The sequence below is a fragment of the Hemibagrus wyckioides genome, linkage group LG03, assembly GCF_019097595.1.
Source record: "Hemibagrus wyckioides isolate EC202008001 linkage group LG03, SWU_Hwy_1.0, whole genome shotgun sequence".
In the NCBI taxonomy this organism is placed as follows: Eukaryota; Metazoa; Chordata; class Actinopteri; order Siluriformes; family Bagridae; genus Hemibagrus; species Hemibagrus wyckioides.
Window position 1 is genome coordinate 24,959,573 of NC_080712.1, and position 11,435 is coordinate 24,971,007.

The following is an 11,435-nucleotide window of genomic DNA, read 5'->3' on the forward strand; positions in this document are numbered from 1 at the left end:
GTTGTTTTTTATGTTGAACTTTGTTGTTGTAGGTTTTTGTAGCACCAGGTCCTGGAGAAACGTTGTTTCATTTCACTATGTACTGCGTCAGCTATATGTGGTTGAAATGACAATAAAGCTTCTTGAATCTTGAATTGAACTGAACCCCAAGAGGGGTTCGTAGAGAGGGGGGCTCTGTAACATCGAACTTGGCATCAGGCCAACAGAGGGAGCTCTGGTCCGAATTCTAATGCACCCACTTCCGGGGTTTTGTATTCTTAAGCAGCGTGTTCGCAATGCCACAGCACAAAGTATTGTTCCCAGAACATACAAAGCCTTGTTTGGATTATATCACTTGTTGGATTTACTGTGTATGGGCTTTGTTTCATGTTTTCTGGTTTTTGAGTTTCGGTTTGTGAGTTTCAGTTTCGTTTGCCCTTCTGTGTTTGATTTTGCAGGTTTTTGACCCTTTTCTTCCGTATTCCTGTTTACATCTTTGCTTAGCGTTTGTGTTCTAATAAAGATTTGCATATGGATTCTCAATCTTCTACATCGGGTCAGGCATTACAATAATACAGTATTGCTAAAATATTGTGTGATTATAATTAATGGCTTTGAAAATGGGGTTGATTGGTTCATATATCTTCCATGATATATAATAGTGGTGCTGTAGTGAAGCATTTTATGCTTTAGCTCATATCGTAAATACTGTAAGTCATATAGTAAAAATGCGCTTGATACACACAAGGCTCTGTGCTGCTTAGCTCTCTCTCACTCATGGTGCTCATCTCCCCCCCCTTTTTTTACCTACTGCCAAATGCTGAATTACACTACACTGTCAAGGCAAGTATTATTATTATTATTATTATTATTATTAGGCGAGTATGTTGACCAGATCATCATTTCATTAATATTTTCCAACATCAAGCTGTATAAACTTAAATGCTTATTGGATTCACTGTAAGCATATTAGGTGATGTGTGTTTGTGTAATGAGGGAGGGTGTGGCCAAAGGAGATCAACACCATATATCTAGGTGTGCATAATTATTAGGCAGTTTCTTTTCCTCAGGCAAAATGGGCCAAAAAAAAGTCAGTTAGAAAGAAGAAAATGAAAGAGAGGGGGCTAGCTATTAAGAGGATGAAGAGTGGAAAGGCAGTTGGCAGAGCTGCTCCAAGATGCTGCGATTTGCTTTGGGAGTGACGAGGATGGATAGGATTGGAAATGAGTATATTAGAGGGACAGAGCAGGTAGGATGGTTTGGAAACAGTGAGAGGTGAGATTTAGATGATATGAGACACATGTAGAGGAGGGATACAGGATATATTGGAAAAAAATGCTGAGGAAGTAGCCACCAGGCAAGAGGAGAAGAGGAAGGCCAAGGAGAAGGTTCATAGATGTGGTTATGAAAGACATACAGGTGGTTGGTGTGACAGAGGAAGATGCAGAGCACAGATCGAGAAATATGATCTGCTGTAGCAATCCTTAATTGGAACAGCTGAAAGAAGAAGAAGACTTTTGGGATAGAAATATTGCCGACCAAAAACTGCATTTATAGAAAATAGCAGACTTTTGGACACATCTGTGTGTGTTAATTTATGTGCTTAATTAAGTACTTAATTAAGTTGTCTCATATTCTAACCTAATATATAGTATTTCCTGCTTGTTCTTTATAGCTGCTGTTTTTGAAAATGTGCAGATTAATAAGGATAAAATGACTCATGAGTAATTCAACTGAATTTAGCACCAGAATTTTATTGTCAGTCCAGTGAATTGAAACAAGATTTTTAATGAGATAATGCCTGTTAATATTAATATTAATATTAATATTAATAATACAATATTAATGACTGTTGTTCAGCACAAAGCTCTATTTTACAGTATGAAATGCAAAGTATTGAATAATTCTGTCATGTATGAAAACATGCCCTGGGATGCAATAGCCTTGACCATACCAGGAGCAAACTCCACAGAGGAGGGCCAAGTGACAGGACCTGAAGATCTCCTATCCTTTTTAAGAAAACCAACGCTAAGAGGAGAGACATTTTTAGGGTCAGAAACATCAAATGCTGACTACATTGGCTCAAAAGGGGCTTCAAACTAAGAGGTACAAAGCAGGGAGACGTAGGGTGCAGGAAGACCTCAGCTGCCTGGTACTGAGAAGAAAGCGAGAGCTCAGGGGGTGCCTCCCTTTTATGCCCTCAGAGAGGTGTGTCTGCAGAAACTCCAGCACTGTGCTATAAAGGCAGTGAACTGGCTCCTGATGATACTGATCGCACCAGAGGCAGAAAAGCCTCCACTTCAAGGCACATCTTCTTGTGGAGGGACTTAACTTTTGTAACCACCTCCAGCAGCTCTTCAAATGGCATAGATTGTGGTGGCAATTCAACTGCTGTTTGTTGCTATAACAGTGATCTCCTCTGAGCCCAATGCAGACAACACAAAATTCTTGTCCAATTTGGTACAAATCACAGAGCGAGCACCTGAAACTGAAGCAGGAATATCAGAGTCAGGGAAAAGGACAAGAGTGGATCATCTGCCTCATGACCTGAGACCCTCATGACCAAAGCTGACATGCTGCCTCAGCAGACAAGGAATCCGGGCCACAAGGCGCAGGTGCTTGGCTGGAGAAAACAGCCAAGCGGGAGCAGAGCTTGCATAGAGGAAATCTCTCACGATGCATGCAATTGTATAATTAACCCTATTCTTTGGATATGTTCTTCTGCCCTAGTCTTAGACAAACAGCATAAATTCACTACAAACATACACAGAGCTCTTCCTGAAGACAAAGAAGCTGGAGGGATGTGATGTAGATGCCCTTTTTTGGTCTTGCTAGCACTCATTGCTTTATCACATGACCTCCCTAATTGACAGGTATTCACACATAGCTTCAAACACAACTTCCATAAAAGGGTGTTACCATAGCATCAAATTGTGATGCAGCATCAAGTTCCCTTGAAAGGGAACTAAATTAAGGCTAAGGTAAGGCTTAACTGAAAGGGAAAACATGATACTGGAAAGCTTCACCCCCAAAAACGAACCTGAGAAATCTCCTGTGTTCGGTTCAGAATGCAGAATTGCACAGATCCAGAATTGGATGCAGCCCCCATCCAAATAAGTACCAACCATAAAACCCTGAGTCCCGCTCCTGGAGGGAAACATATTCTATGGCCCCTTTGTCCAAATGACTATATCCATAATACTACTCAAATCTTATATTTACAGAAAGCTATATGCATTGTGAATTTATAAGTGAGCTGTTAGTAAGTTGAATTTGCTGGCACTTACAAATAATAAAACATTGATCACATTTACATTCTTTATTAATTCAACTTCTTAACTCACTGTGAAACATGTAGCTTCAGACCTAGCTAAACCCAAAATGATTGAGATATTGCTGAATGTTTCAAAAAGCAATTAAGTTAAGTAGCCTTTATTTGTCAAATATACATTACTGCACAGGAAAAAATTTTCTTTGCATATCCCATCTTTAAGGGGTTGAGGAGCAGCTTGGGAGTGCTGAGGCTTGAACCCTGATTTTCCAATCAGCAGCCAGGGAGTGCTGAGGCTTGAACCCTGATTTTCCAATCAGCAGCCCAGAGCCTTAACCACATGAGCTACCACTGATTCTTGACTGTGAAAGTGTGAACACTGACATGTGGGATTGGACTTACTGCGTCAAATATACCAGCCAAAGGTGCAGTAGAATTGCAATGATAAATGGTTCCAGATTCTTCTGCACACAGATATATACATATACATTTCTGGAAAAAATAAGAGACCATTCCAAAATAATCTTATGTTTCTTATGTTTTTTCTTACAGGTGCATATATTGTTGAGATGAACAGTTTTGTTTAAATTTTTGTGAACTGCTGACAATATTTCTCCTAAATTCAAAATATAACTATTGTTATTTAGAGTGTATATTTAAAGGAAATGACAACACATCAAAATAACCCAAGATAATGCAGTATTTGCAGAGCTTTAATAACCCATAATACATCCTGGTGCCATGTGTTCCCCAGGTAAGTGACACACACACCCAGCCATCCACATGATTTAAAAGAAAACGTGATTCATCAGACCAGGCCAACTTCTTCCATTGCTCTGTGTTCCAGTTCTGATGCTTATGTGCCCATTGTTGGCACTTCTGGTGGTGCACAGGGGTCTGCGTGGGCACCACTGTTCATTCCTTGGACCACTTTCGATAAATACTGACCACTGCAGACCACGAACACCCCACAAGAGCTGCAGTTTTGGAGATGCTCTGATCCAGTCATCTTGCTAACACAATTAGACCTTATCAAACACGATCAAATCCTTATGCCTGCCCATTTTTTGTGCTTCTAACACATCAATTTTGAGGACAAAATTTTCAATAAAATAAAATAATTTTATTTATTTATTGATTGATTGATTGATTGATTGATTTATTTATAACAGCGCACACACCAGAAAGACAAAACCGCTCTTTACCCCATTAAAGCAGCAGTGTAGAGGAAACAGCAGCTTCATAGACAGCAAGTGTGACTGCGAGGCAAGGCGGCCAAAATCATGGCAAAACCTGAGGAACGAATCAGGATCGCTACTTTTCCAAGAGAAGACTCTTGGAGCCAACTAAGCTCGCATTAAGGGGAGTTTCAGTGGGTGAAAGCTAATGTTCTGCGCCTTTCTTTTCTTTTTCTTTTTTGTTCCAGAATCAGAAAGCTGAAGGTGGCAATGCTCCCCGACCTGCTGAGCCCAAGCCATGCTCCTTGGACCTACCTCGCCACCTTGCTGACCTGCTGCTTTAGCAACACTTCTCCTCCACCAACAATGGCCTTCAGCACCCCTGCACCTTCACCCCGGTTGGATCTTCACCAACACCTTATTTTTCAATAAAGAGTACTATTTTCCACAGATCCCTGACTTTGAGCCTCTCTCCATGTTCCCATCATTGTAGCGAGTGTCACAATGGTGGAGAATACAGGCATGGACATGGAACCTGCAACAATTACATTCAATTACATTTATTTGTATAGCACATTTAACAATGGACTTCTCAAAGCAGCTTGATAGAAGTATAGAAAAAGAGAAGGAAAAAAAATTATAAGTAAATTATATAAGATTATTATATAAGTTTAAATTAAGGTTAAGGCAGCATGGTGGCTTAGTGGGTTCGGGTTTCGCTCCCGCTCACTGTGTGGAGTTTGCATGTTCTCCCCGTGCTTGGTGGGTTTCCTCCAAGTGCTCCAGTTTCCTCCCACAGTCCAAAGACATGCTTCTAGGCTGATTGGTGTCTCTAAATTGCCCATAGTGTGTGTGATTGCATGAGTGAATGAGTGTGTGTGTATGTGCCCTGTGATGGGTTGGCATTCCGTCCAGGGTGTATCTTGCCTTGATGCCCAATGACGCCTGAGATGGCACAGGCTCCCTGTGACCTGAGGATAGATCAGATAAGTGGTACAGACAATGAAAATGAAAAAAATTAAGGTTACTATTTTATCCCTATTTTAGCCCTAATGAGCAAGCCTGTGGTGATGGTGGAAGGAAAAACTCCCTGTGATGATATGAGGAAGAAAACCTTGAGAGGAACCAGGCTCAGAAGGGAACCCATCCTCATTTGAGTGACACTGGACAGTAAATAAAGTAAATATAACTAAATAATGTCCTTTCTACAACAGCAACCAATGTCTTATGGGGAACTATTAGGTCAGTGTAGTTTCTGAGTTCATTATAGACACTAATTCCTTGCTGTTGCAAGCTGACCTATGTAACGGCAGATCTGTGAGTGTGTGATAGTCTCCAAGTGGCTCTGTCCATGGCTGTCTCCTGGTCACCGGCTGTCCACACAGATCCATCCACAGCATCAGAGAGCACCACCAAGTGATGAGACTCCAACCAGGGGTAGAGCCAGTGGCCACACTGGAAACTCAGAACACTGGGAGCTCGGGAGTGGGACGTATAGCTCAACAGAGAAAGAGAGAAAAAGAGAGAAAGATATTAAGTATGCTTGTGATCTTGTGATGTGTAAAGACAATGTAGAGTATCTGTAAAGTGCAGGCAGTGATGTGTTCATATCTTCTGGTTCTAATTAGGACTCTAGCTGTTGTGTTCTGGACTAACTAGAGCTTGTTTATGCTCCTACTTGAACATCCAGACAGTAAGGCATTATAATAATCCAACCTAGAGGTAACCAAAATTCAATTCAATTCAATTCAATTTTATTTGTATAGCGCCTTTTACAATGGACATTGTCTCAAAGCAGCTTTATAAAATAAGATAAACAGAGAAAGGAGGGGCAAAAATAAATAAATAAATAAAAATAAATATATAACTAGAAATAAAAATAAATCATTCAATTAAATTATTAAACTATTTTATCCTTATTTTATTTTATTTTATCCCTGTGGTGATGGTGGCAAGGAAAAACTGGGATGGTATGAAGAAGAAACCATGAGAGGAACCAGGCTCAGAAGGGAACCCATCCTCATTTTGGTGATACTAAACAGTAAATAATGTAACTGTAACTGATTAATGTCCTTTCTGTAACAGCAATCAATAGCCCATGAGGGCTTCCCGTGACCCGAGGATAGATCAGATAAGTGGTACAGACAATGAAAATGAAAAAAATTAAGGTTACTATTTTATCCCTATTTTAGCCCTAATGAGCAAGCCTGTGGTGATGGTGGCAAGGAAAAACTCCCTGTGATGATATGAGGAAGAAAACCTTGAGAGGAACCAGGCTCAGAAGGGAACCCATCCTCATTTGGGTGACACTGGACAGTAAATAAAGTAAATATAACTAAATAATGTCCTTTCTACAACAGCAACCAATGTCTTATGGGGAACTATTAGGTCAGAGTAGTTTCTGAGGTTATTATAGACACTAATTCTTTGCTGTCACAGATGTAATGGTAGATCTGTGATGGTGTGAAAGTCCTCAAGCGGCTGTCTCCTGGGCACAGGCTGTCCACACAGATCCATCTACAGCATCAGTGAGCACCACCAAGCGACGATACTCAGACCAGAGTTAGAGGCAGTGGTCATACTGGAAACTGGCAAACACTGGGAGCTTGGGAGTGGGGTGTATAGCTCGACAGAGAAAGACAGAAAGAGAAACATACTAAGTATGATGTTTAAAGACAATGTAGACTATGTGTAAAGTGCAGGCAGGGACTCCGGGAAGATTAGCTATGACAGCATAACTAAAAGGGAGAGCCAGAAGGTGACAGACATGAAGGCTTCCCGGGACATAAAGGGTCCAACCACTTCACAGCAAACCTGAGCGACCTGTGAGGGTGGTAAGATGACAGCATCCAAACATCCCAGTACACCAAACACTCTATGCCCATGAACCTTCCGGATCTGCTCCTTTACCAAAATGATGGCTGATGACAACTTGGAGGCGTTCCTGCACATGTTTGCACCATGGACTGGAAGGGCTTGCGCAAATGGGACTGGGCCAACCTGTTACCCCCCTCTTAATCAGTGAGGCTCAGCTGGTTTATTACAAGCTCTCTGCTGAGGAGGCCAGAGACTATGACTTGATTCAAGAAGAAATCCTCACCCACTGCAGGTGGTCCCTGGTCAACCCAGCAGCAGATTTTCCCAAGTGGGCTCAACTGATGCTCCCAGATGGACCCCAACTGTTCTGCCAGCCTGAGCCCGAACATCCCAGAGAGAGGACAAGAGCCAACAACTGCCCAGCCATGTGACCTGTAGTTGAACCCATGCCTACCAAGCCAGACCTGACCCTGCTGCCCCAGGCCAACAAACCTTGGCTAGTCAGCTGTGACTTACATACCCCAGCTCAAGATGGCAGCGCCGGTGAGGTCAGCTGCCGTCACGACTGCTATGACCCCTTTTTCTTTGTTTTTAAGTTAACCTACAGTACTTTTAAACCGGCAAATTCTTCAACATGGAGTGCATTCGGTACAATAGAGATACTCTTATTTCTATTGGTGTACAATGTACTCGCTATTTGACGTTTTTAACCCCGGATCCAAGCTGGTCTAAGGAAGAACAAAGGACACGACCTGAAGCGGCAGCCCAGGGGGAAACAAGCCAGCGTCAGGAACAGGCCGAGACATGACTGAACCCAGTGGTACCGGACCATGCCATCCAGCCAGCCGAGTTCTTCTTAGTTCACTGCATGGACAGAACACTGGAATCGGGGAAGTCTAGAGGAGGCGGGGTGTGTTTAATGGTGAACAGTAGCTGGTGCAATAGCACGAGCATTGTCCCTCTCACACACTCCTGCACACCCAACCTGGAACTACTGAGCATCAAATGTCGTCCTTTTTATCCTTCTTCAGGAGTTTACATCGGTCATAATCAGCGCCATTTATATTCCACCTCAGGCAGACACGGCCATTGCTTTATGCGAGCTGCATGAAGCTCTCACACAGCACCAGACAACACCGGGATGCTGTGCTTATTGTGGCGGGGGATTTTAACAGTGCCAACCTCAAACGCGCAGCGCCGAACTTTTATCAGCACATCAGCTGCCCCACCAGGGGTAAAAGGACACTGGACCATTGTTACACAACAGTTAAAGACGGCTACAAGGCACAATCTAGCCCCCGTTTGGGAAATCCAACCACACCGCCATCTTCCTCATGCCAAAATATAAATAAAGGCTCAAGCAGGAAGTTCCGGCTCAGAGAAAGGTCGCACGCTGGACGGACCAATCGGTGGCTGCTCTACAGGATGCTCTGGATGACTCAGACTGGGACATGTTCCGGCACAGCTCTGATGACATCAATGTGTTTACGGAAGCGGTTGTGGGATTCAACAGATGATACTGTGCAGAAAACCACAATCAGAATGTTTCCCAATCAGAAGCCGTGGGTGGATAAGACCATCCGCGATGCTCTGAGATCTCGCACCACTGCCTACAACGCGGGCCTCGCGTAGGGTGACATGAACTCATTCAAGGCTGCGTCATACAACGTGCGGAAAGTGGTGAAGGAGGCGAAGCAGCGCTACAGGAAGAAACTAGAGTCACAACTCCAACAGAGTGACTCTAGGAGCTTGTGGCAGGGATTAAGGACAATAACGAACTATAAAGCACCAACATCCGGTATGATGAATGCGGAAGTGTCTCTGGCAGACGAGCTGAACACCTTCTACGCTCACTTCGAGGCTGCAGCTAACAATGCTAATGCTACAGCTAATGTCACAGCTAATGGTAATGGCTGCAGACAGGAAGAGACTGCCAACACCGGAAATGCGTTCATCTCTGAGCATGATGTGAGAAGTGCCTTCAGGAGAGTGAACACTAGGAAAGCAGCAGGACCAGATGGAATATCAGGTAGAGTCCTCAAAGCCTGCGCTGACCAGCTAGCACCTGTGTTCACAGACATATTCAAACTCTCCTTAACCCAGTCGGCAATCCCCACATGCTTCAAATATATATATATATATATATACACATATACTCTACTTTATTGATATATTTTATTTATATATATTATTATATTTTATTCTATTTTTATTCTAATTTATTTTATTGACATACTGTGAACTTGTTGTTTTTATATTTTATATTTCGTATTTTTATATTTTTATAAAATATTTTTTTCTGCGCTTATTCCTTTTCCTTTCTCCTTTTTCAGTGGGTCAATACAAACAGTCGTGTAATCATTTGACTGCATATCATACTGTGTACGATTATGTATGTGACAAATAAAATTTGAATTTGAGTCCCAGTGGGGACTATTGAGGTCTTTTGTTTATGGCAAGTCTCCCCGCTGCACAGGTTAGGATAGGCAGTCCATGCCAGAAAGTGGCCACTGCTGGTGGGACTCATCACTGATCTACCTGTCACCCTCCTCCTCAGACATGACTGGCCCATATATATATATATATATATATTGTATATGTGTAAGGACTCGCTGGAAGCATGAGTACCTGAATCCATATGCAGATATTTATTGAAGACGGCAGGCAGAATCATAAATAGGTAAGCAACAAAGAGTCAAAAACCGGAAAAGCAAAACACTGGCGATCAAAACAGAAACAGAAACTGAAACTCATAATCAAGGCAAACAGGCAAGGATCATACACATCAAAGACTAATCAGGCAGAAATCAAGGCTTGGTACGTGACACTCGGAAACGATACTTCGTGTACAATAGAGGGAGCATGCTGTAAGTCTTTAATTGAGGATGGCTTAGGCCATGATGTAATCGCTGACACTTTGCTCTGGTCCATCTCCACCCCACAACCCCGCGAGATATGACATATCCCAGGAAAGTCACGGACGGGCAGTGAAACTCACATTTCTCCAGCTTGACATATAAGTGATGGTCAGCCAGACGACGAAGAACAGCTCTAACATGAGTGACGTGTAGTTCCAGGTTGGGGGAGTAGATCAGGATGTCATCTATGTAAGCGATGACATAGCGGTGTAGCATGTCTCTGAAAACCTCGTTGATGAGGGACTGGAACACGGCAGGAGCATTTGTAAGACCGTAAGGCATTACCAGATATTCATAGTGTCCATGGGTGGTGTGGAATGCAGTCTTCCACTCATCCCCCTCTCTGATCCGTATCAAATTATAGGCACTACGCAGGTCCAGCTTGGTGAAGAACTTAGCTCCCTGAAGTTGTTTGAGGGCTGCAGGTACCAGCGGTAATGGATAGGGGTAGGGAACTGTAATAGCGTTCAATCCCCGGTAATCTATGCAGGGTCTGAGGCCTGCATCTTTTTTTTCGACAAAGAAGAACCCTGCGGCGGCAGGTGATGTGGAAGGATGGATATAACCTGCGTTGAGTGCTTTTTGGATATACTCCTCCATGGCTTGTTTTTCAGGTATAGAGAGAGGATAAATTTTGTTCTTGGGATGGAGTTGGGGAGGAGTTCTATGGCGCAATCCCAGGGTTTGTGTTGAGATAACTTGGTAGCTTTTTCCTTGCTGAACATCTCTCGGAGATCAGAGTATTCCCTGGGGAGTGTAGGCATGGCAGCATCGGGTGGGCTCTCTATGGAGGTACATCTGCATGGAAGTGTAGGGTGAGACAAAAGGCAGTTCTTAATACAGTGGGCAGACCATTTCTGGATGTCCCCCTCTCTCCAGGAGATCAACGGGTCATGGCATTGTAACCAGGGAAGCCCCAAAATGATGGGATTCGATGGAGAGGTGATGATGAAGAATGAAATCGCTTCCTGGTGGAATAATCCAATCCGCAAAGACACAGCAGTAGTCTGGTAGTGGATCAGACCCGCTCCAATCGGCTGGTCGTTAATAGCAATGATTTTCAATGGTGGTGTGCATGGAATAATGGGAATATGGAATTCTTTAACCAGGTTATGATCTATGAGATTTACGGCAGAGCCAGAGTCAATTAGAGCTGTGGCATAGAAGAATGAATCATTGCCAGACAAACAAACAGGAAGTGAAACTTTGCATGAAAGAGTTTGGGTCTCTACCTTGGCAGTGTGTGGTTTTTCAGGGCATAAATCCACTCTG

The 11,435-nt window shown here is 43.0% G+C and overlaps 1 long non-coding RNA gene across 1 annotated transcript; it reads left to right on the forward strand.

Moving 5' to 3' along the window:
* Positions 1 to 259: 259 nt before the first annotated feature.
* Positions 260 to 4,878, forward strand: LOC131346391 (uncharacterized). The gene is made up of 2 exons (XR_009203609.1): positions 260 to 4,004; positions 4,098 to 4,878. It is a non-coding gene; the product is annotated as an uncharacterized LOC131346391 (long non-coding RNA).
* The last annotated feature ends 6,557 nt before the right edge of the window (positions 4,879 to 11,435 follow it).